Below are 9065 nucleotides of genomic sequence, written 5' to 3' on the forward strand. Positions count from 1 at the left end.
AATCCCAAACAATCTTCATGCTGTTATCGCAGAGCTCGATGTGGGGCCCCATCCCATGAACTGTGAGATCATAACCTAAGCTGAAGTCAAGAGTCAGACCCCACCACTCAGCCCCCCTAATTCACCCATCTGAAGCATACAATTCAATGGGTTTTAGCATCTTCAGAGAATCGTACAACCCTCACCACAAATCAATTTTAGAACATTCTTGGTCACTCTGTAGAGAAACCTCGTACCCATTAGGAGTCACTTCCATTTACCCCCACTCACCCAGCCCTACGCTACCGCTGATCGACTTCCTGTTTCACAGATTTGCCTGTTGCAGACGTTCGATATCAAAGGAATCATACAATATGTGACCTTTGTGTCTGACTTCTTTCACTGAACATGATGTTTTCAGGCTTCATCGGTGTTATAACACGTATTAGTACTACATTGTACGGATATACTAAATTTTGTTGATATGTTCATTAGTTGATGATATTTGGGTGGCTTCCACTTTGAGGCTATTATGCATGATACTGCTGTGAGCATTTGGGCACAAATTTTCGTGTGGATGCATGATTTCTTTTCTCTCGGGTACATACCCAGGCGTGGAATTGCTGGATCATACGGTAACTCTGTTTAACCTTTCAAGGAACTGCCAGACTGTTTTCTCAAAAGGCTTAGCAAAGGAAAGTTTTACAGTGTTTTTGTTTCTGCCATCTCTTTGGATTTATGACTCTGAGAAGCATACCTTGTGTGATAGCTTTGTCTAATTCTTTGCTCTAGAAGAGTTTCACAGAAGGATTGACGAGGGGCTCAGATTTTACATGATGAAATGTCCGTGGGCTCTTGCTGTTTTTGTTGGCAATGGCTTTATTGTGCCAGCGTGCATTCCAGGATCATTTCTTTCGAAGGCATGTCTGGATATTTGAAGTTCCAATCAACTGGCTGGTTGGTTGTAACTGGTTGTTTGTCAAAGTTTGCCGACTTGTTTCCTGAACACCGTGACTTTAGCTGCTGAATTATTAATATCTATTGATTGCGTTCTATAGTAATCACTGAACTAGGACAGATGACTTTAAGGCCTCTATGTAAATAAAACAGGACAACATCATGTGTAACCAAGGGTTTTTCAAGAGCCTCTTAAGAATGGAAAGCACTCTGGCCAAATAGCCTTCAGATAATGTTGTTAAGGAAAGAATTGACTAGAAATGGTAAGAAGGAGCAGCCGACAGAAGTCACTTCCATTAGCGAACCAAGAACCTAATTAATCTGGAAGAGAAACTAGCAATTGCCTAGTCCGGTGATGGGCAGCCCAAAACCCAAAATCTAACTTCAGAGTGAAAGATTAAAAAGCTGCCTCTGGAGCAAACAGAAAAAGCAGAAACCCATAAATACAGAGAACAAGCTGGTGGTTGGCAGAGGGGAGGCCGTGGAGGGGTGGGTAAAATGGGTGAAGGGGAGGTGGGAGGTACACTCTTCCAGTTATAGACCGAATAAGTCAGGGGATGAAAGGTATAGCATAAGAAATATCGTCAGTGTTATTATAATAGTGTTCTATGGTGGGGCGCCTGGGTGGCTCAGTCAGTTAAGCAGCCGACTGTTGATTTCAGCTCAGGTCATGACCTCACAGTCATGGGATCGAGCCCAGGGTGGGGCTGGGCTCTGTGCTGACAGTGCAGAGCCTGTTTGAGATTCTCCCTCTCCCTCTGCCCTTCTGCCCCTTCAAAATAAATAAATAAACTTAAAAAAAATAGTGTTATATGTTGACAGATGGCAGCTACACTTGTGGTGAGCATAGCGTAACATAGAGACTTGTGGACTCACTCTGCTGTGTCAACTATACCTCAATAAAAAATCGAGGTTCCTGGGTGGCTCAGTGGGTTAAACATCCAACTCCCGTTCAGGTCATGATCTCGTGGTTGGTGAGTTCGAGCCCCGTGTGGGGCTCTGTGCTGACAGCTCAGAGCCTGGAGCCTGCTTCAGATTCTGTCTCTCTCTCTCTCTCTCTCTCTCTCTGCCCCTCCCCCAAACTGTCTCTCTCTCTCTCTAAAAAACAAATGTTAAAATAATAATAATATAGATTTAAAAAATAAAAGAAAGAAAGAAAAAGAAAAGAAAAAGCTGCCTCTGGGCTGCTGCTTCTTCATAAAAAAGAAAAATGTCTAGGGGCACCTGGGTGGCTCAGTCAGTTAAGTGTCCGACTTCAGTTCAGGTCATGATCTCACTGTTCATGCGTTCAAGTCCCACATCTGGCTGCCCTACTGTCAGCCCAGAGCCTGCCTTGGATCCTCTGTCCCCCCCTCTCTCTGCCCCATCCCCATTCTTTCTTTTTACCTCTCTCTCTCAAAAATAAACATTAAAAATTAAAAACAAAAAAAAAGAAAATAGTCTATAAATATTTTTGTTTTTCCTGAATGGGGCCTTTTTTTTTTTAATTGCTCGCTATTAATCCTTTTCAAAAATTTTTTTCATTCCCTAGATCCAGAAATGAAGGCCAAGAGAGGTAAAATAGCTCCTCTAAGTTATATAAGTAACCTGTCCTCAGGTCTCCTGATTCTTAGCAGACAGCAGTCTCCCCTTCGCCTGCCTCCTGCCTTTCCTTGGGCTGCTGTGTCAAATGCAGCTGTTGAAACAAAAGTGAACAGCATAAATAAACAGCAGAGCCAGCTCACTGGAACCTGAACCAGGGTTGTCAAGCAAATGAAAGCCACAGCTACAATAACTGTGCTCAACGTGGCCTGTTCTTAATTACGTTATGCACGCCTCTCTGCCTTTGCTCTCAAACATCTTTCCAGGGCAGAAGTGTAACTACGGCAAGAACTATGAAGATTTAGGTTTTTGTTTTGTTTTGTCTCGTCTTGTTTTTTTGTTTGTTTGGTTTTGTTTTTTTTTTTTTTTGTAGCACATTTTTGATATTTTTCTTTCTTCTCGCCTCCATCTTTTGCTTTCCGCATCGCACGGTCATTGCCTTCAGACCAGCTGGTAGGACTCCTCTGGTTTCGGCTCCAACACAGGACTGGGAATTCAAATCCTTTGTTAGCTGCGTTACTTTCTACCCAGAAGCAAAAAGAAGAAAATCTAACTCCTTCCCCTCCATGCTGCACTGCTTGGACTCCTTGACTGGGGCATGCTGTCAGAATTCCATCTTCCCCACACTAACCTCCTCTTTAACCTCAGCCTATTGGCAATGCTGTCACTGACCCCTGCCTGATCACTCTTGTGACAAACGCAAATGAGCCTTTTGAGAGAGGTAATTTGGCCTAATTGATTTAATAGCCCAAGTAGCATAAATCAATTTTATTTATTTTGGTTATGTCTTTAGACTGCCAGGGCTCCCCTTACCCATCCACATCCCCCTCCCCCCCAATACAATGACTGCGAGGGAACGACAATGGCATCATCACTCCCTAAAAACTGCACCGAAACCACCATGGACACCAAACCTCCAAAGGGTTTCCTTGTCTTGGGAGCTTTGGGTGAGGCTCCCTCTCTCCTGACAGGTATCAGCGTTGATTCAGAAAAAGCTGACTCGAGCGGCCCATCTTTGATCTCGGTCTCCAAGCTTTGCCAACGGACCCACTCTGTACAGTGGCCGCCAAACTATTTTCTCCAGAACTATGCTCTCTCTCCTTTTCTACCTACAGTGCCCTGCACAGGCACAAAATATGCTTCCAAGAACTTCCAAAGGGTAAATGACCCCAAACATTATGATTGTCAGACTGGTGAGTTAATTCCTCAAGGTGGGGGATGGCTGAACTTAACCCATTTTAAGAAAAATGAAAGACCTTGGGGCACCTGGGTGGCTCAGTTGGTTGAGCATCCAACTTCAGCTCAGGGCATGATCTCACAGTTTGTGGGTTCGAGCCCCGCGTGGGCTCTGTGCTGACAGCTCGGAGCCTGGAGCCTGCTTCGGATTATGTGTCTCCTCTCTCTCTGCCCCATCCCCCCTCATGCTCTGTCTCTCTCTGTCTTAGAAATAAATAAAACATTTAAAATTTTTTTTTAAAAAAAGAAAGAAGGTGCTGGAGAAGAGTTCAACGAGGGGAAGAGCTTCCCTCAAATTTTACTTGGGGCTAAGCCTCCTGGGAAATGACGGGCAGAGAACATGAAGCTGGAATATTCCATTGCTTCATAAATAGTTGATAATCCTCTGCTATTGCCCCAATACCATTATTTCCACACAAAATATCTCATAAACCAAAACCGATGGTTCTCAACGAGGAGGGATTTTGCCTCCCAGATGATATTTGCCATATCTGGAGACATTTTTTGGTCGTCATAATTGGAAGAATTGCTAGTGATATCTAACAGGCAGAGCCCAGGCAGGATGCTAATCATCCTACAAGACACAGCCCCCCACAACAAAGAATTATTCTCCCCCAAAAGTTCACAGTGCCAGCACTGAGAATCCCTATAACAGACCAAAGAGAGGAGGAGAATCAATCACGGTTTACTTGAAAGAATTTTCTCCAGCGAACGGTTTTCAACTCAGCACCAGAGTACTGCTTTGCGAAGGGGCTGTTGGGCCAAGCAGCCCCTCCTCCAGTCCTGTCTCAAGTGGGAGATTTCTCGTACTCAATTCTTTTTTTTTTTTTAACATTTATTTATTTTTGAAAGAGGGAGAGAGAGAAGACAGAGTGCAAGCAGGGGAGGGTCGGAGAGAGAGGGAGAGACAGAATCCGAAGCAGGCTCCAGGCTCGGAGCTGTCAGCACAGAGCCTGATGTGGGGGCCGACGTGGGGCTCAAACTCACATGACATGAGACTGTGACCTGAGCTGAAGTCAGACGCTTAACCCAGTGAGCCACCCAGGCGCCCCTATCGTACTCAATTCTAACATCTTTCCCTCCGACAAGGTCAACTTGTTAAAGTAACTAGAGTCGTTGTATCTGGGTGCCTGGAAGTAAAAACATTCTTGACTCCAGGCTTTTTGCAGAGACCCTGAAGCTGAACGTGTTCTACGTATCCACAAACGTGGCCATCATTAAATACAGGATGAAGGTATAGATGGGTTGGGAGTTTTAGCCAAAGAGGGTGAGATGAGTGAGGTCTGACAGGGAGCCACCTAATATAAGACTTTAGTAGACAAACCGCACTCACCCGAAAAGGCTCTGGATGTATTTAACATTGTTGTCAAATCACCAGGGAGAGGAATGAGTAAAACAAAACACATTCTTAGATGGGCAAACAAAGAACGTAGTTAAGACAAACTGCATAACTCTGGTGCTTAATTCCTCAGAGTTTGGGCTTGATTTATTTAAAGAAGGCCGAAGAGATGCTTCTTTGATGTCTCATTGCTACAAAACTCAGTGTCCGTTACTATTGCTACAACCTCCTGTTGTGTTTTTTTTTTTTAATTTAAAAAAATTGTTTAATGTTTATTTAGTTTTGAGAGAGAGAGACAGAGCACGAGCAGCGGAGGGGCAGAGAGAGAGGGAGACACAGAATCCAAAGCAGGCTCCAGGCTCCGAGCTGTCAGCACAGAGCCTGACACGGAACTCGAACTCACAGGCTGTGAGATCATGACCTGAGCCGAAGTCAGATGCTTCACCCAGGCGCCCCTTAAATTTTGTTAATTGCTGATGAAAACAATCCTAATTGGATTGTGTCTCGCTGCACAAATTCAGATTGAGAAAGGAAAAAATTCAATCCCAGGCCAAATAGCCTTCTGAGGATGATGTTAAGAATCCACTAGAGGGGCACCTGGGTGGCGCAGTCGGTTAAGCGTCCGACTTCAGCCAGGTCACGATCTCGCGGTCCGTGAGTTCGAGCCCCGCGTCAGGCTCTGGGCTGATGGCTCAGAGCCTGGAGCCTGTTTCCGATTCTGTGTCTCCCTCTCTCTCTGCCCCTCCCCGGTTCATGCTCTGTCTCTCTCTGTCCCAAAAATAAATAAACATTGAAAAAAAAAATTAAAAAAAAAGAATCCACTAGAAAAACTGATTTTAAATGATATGTAAACTTTAAGAATAGTCCATTACAGTGAATATGCTTCCTTGCTTTCTAGCGGTTAAATATTAACTCATATTCAAGATAAATTATTTGAAAAAAAAAAAACACACTGAACCTGCCACAAATACTTATTCATCTCCTTCATGTTTTGTACAGATCCTTGATTTCATGTCCTCTTAGCTTCTTGATGTGATTGTCCAATTTCCTACTCTGAATTCTCTGCATTCCCAGGTTTTTTTAAAGAGAAGTGTCAGAGACACCAGGTGGCTCAGTCGGTTAAGCGTCTGACTTCAGTTCAGGTCATGACCTCACTGTTCACGAGTTTGAACCCCCGATGTGGGCTCTCTGCTGTGTCCGCACAGCCTGCTTCAGACCCTCTGTCTCCCTCTCTCTCCTCCCCTCCCCCTCACACTCTCTCTCTCAAAATGAATAAACATTAAAAAAAAAAAAAAGTGCTAGTCTGCAGTAGACCTGACACTGTAATAGGAACTAAAGAATCGGTGTTATTTTTTTGTAAGTGTTCCTTTGGCCTCTCTGATTTATTCTGGCTTCTGAAATCGAATTTCTTCCTCTCTCCCCACGAAAAAAATCGGTCCTTGCCACTGGCTGTTTACTGGTGAGCCCTCGGCATGATCTGAGGACTGATCTACCAGGGGACAGTGGACAGATTCCAAACAGGATTTTATACCCAGCATGTCTTTTTCATACACACAGCTCTCCAGTCCTTCTTAGGTGTCTCTAGATTGTAGAGCAAAGAGCCGTGATGCCAGAGCGTGGCATGCCTTTGCACATAACGATGCAGACTTTTTGCTACCAGACAAAACCTATTGCCTGATTTAGATTATAACCGTCTACTCTACATGCTCACATAACTGTTGAAGGCTCAAAACGGTCAGCCCCCAGCATGTCCCGCAATAGATATTGCGATTCACACGCAACTTTAGAGAAGAGGTATCCAACTCACCTCTAAACTACATTCTTCCTTCCTCAAAACTCACGTCTGGATTTTTTTGGCACAACACTCGTTTTACATAGTTATAAACTTTCCATTTGGTGTTCTTTGTCACTGAAAATAATTAAATCTACACATTCCCTAGAGCCAGCAGAGACCGCATTCCTGTCATTTAAAATCATTCACTGGCGTCCCCTTATGTCACTATACCATACTTTGCTCAGCCATTTCCTTATTTGGCATTTGGGTTATTTGGATTATAAATAGCACAGGAACATCTTTGCACAAATTACATTTTTTCCCTTTTGGGTTATTTCCTTGGGGTATATTCCCAAAACTGGTATTACTGGGTCAAAGGTTTGAAAAGTTTCGTAGCTCTTGTTACCCACTGCCAGAATATTCTCTAGACAGATTGTGGTATATTGGAGCACTTCAACTGTTTCACTAGGTTTCCCACGATATACGATAAGAGTAACTCGCATTGAACTTCTCATAATCTTCAGTGAAGGAGAGTTCTAAATTCCAAAACTAAACAGCCAAGACAGCAGCATCTTTCTGTAGCCAGAGATGAGCTCTTTTAGGCTACCTTGGTAAAATGCACGCCACGAGGGCTGGGCGACATATCTGTATTCCAGGCAGAATAAAAAAGGAGCCCCAGGTTCTTCTGTGAAGTCCCGTCAGCTCCTATCTGAAACTGAGTAGTTTTCCGGAGAATTTAAAGCCGGCATGTGACAGGTGATGAAGAAGATTTGGTGAGGAGGGTGGGGAGAGAGGTAGAAAATAAAAAGAAGGGACGTGCTCTCCTGTCATCGTTGCCTTTGTGGTGATGGCACCAGCACTGAGAGAAATAAGCTGGTTCTGAGCCTTGGAAACTCAGATTATTTACCCACTGAAAGTGACTTCTAAGAATTGTGATGCTTCGGGACCGTGGTAGCCTCCATTTTAGAATCAAAACCAAACAAACAAAAAATAACCCACTGAGTCATTCTTGCCATCTGGTTCCTTGAGCTAATAATAGCGACGATAATGATGGTGACCATGCACCAAGTACTTACTACGCGCCTATCACTTTTCTAAAGGCTTTGCATATATCACCCATTTCATCCCCCCAACTGCCACTACTATTCCCACTTTACAGATGAGAAAACGGAATCAGAAAGCTAAGAAACTTCCCCGAAGTCACAGAGCTAGTGAATGTCTGAGCCAGACTCAAACCCTGACAATTGACCACCATACCTTGTGCTCTGACCACTGCACCGCACTGCCTCCGGTGTGGCAATAGAAAGATGGCTCAGAGATGATTAAATGATGCACTAGGAGGGGCGCCTGGGTGGCTCAGTCATTTGGGCATCCAACTCTAGGTTTCGCCTCAGGTCATGATCTGGCGGTTTTGTGAGTTCGAGCCCCGCATCAGGCTCATGCTGGCGGTGCAGCGTCTGCTTGGGATTCTCTCTCTCTCCCTCCCCTTCAAAATAAATAAATAAACTTAAAAAAATTTTTAGGGGAGCCTGAGTGGCTCAGTCGGTTAAGCATCCGACTTTGGCTCAGGTCATGATCTCTCGGTTTGTGGGTTCGAGCCTCTTGTCAGGCCCCGTGCTGAGAGCTCAGAACCTGGAGCCTGCTCCAGATTCTGTGTCTCCCTCTCTCTCTCTCTCTCTCTCTCTCTCTCAACCCCTCCCCAGCTCACGCTGTCTCTCTCTCTCAAAAATAAGAAAACATTAATAAAAAAAATTTTTTTTAATCTAATGATGAACTAGGATATTCAATTTTATGTTCTTTTAAAAACCTCTGAATATGTAGGGGCACCTGGCTAGCTCAGTCAGTAGAACATGTGACTCTTAATTTCAGGGTTGTGAGTTCAAGCCCCATGTTGGGCTTAGAGTCTGCTTTAAAAAAATAAAGTAATAATTAAAAAACACTTCTGAATATTTAAAATTATTTCTGCTTCCTGTCTACTCATCTAAATTGAAACAATTCAAACATGTCTTCTTTCAATTTAAACTATATGTGTCTATAATGATCAAATATGATTTTTAAATGCCTAAGAAAGACTGAATGGAAATGTACCAAAATGTCTACAGTGACTATCTTTAGGTGGTGGAATCCTGGGTATTTTTTTCTTCTTTCCACATTTCTATTTTTTCTTAATTCTTCTATAATAAGCATGGGGTATCTTTT

This window comes from Lynx canadensis, chromosome E1 (genome assembly GCF_007474595.2).
Source record: "Lynx canadensis isolate LIC74 chromosome E1, mLynCan4.pri.v2, whole genome shotgun sequence".
Classification (NCBI taxonomy): domain Eukaryota; kingdom Metazoa; phylum Chordata; class Mammalia; order Carnivora; family Felidae; genus Lynx; species Lynx canadensis.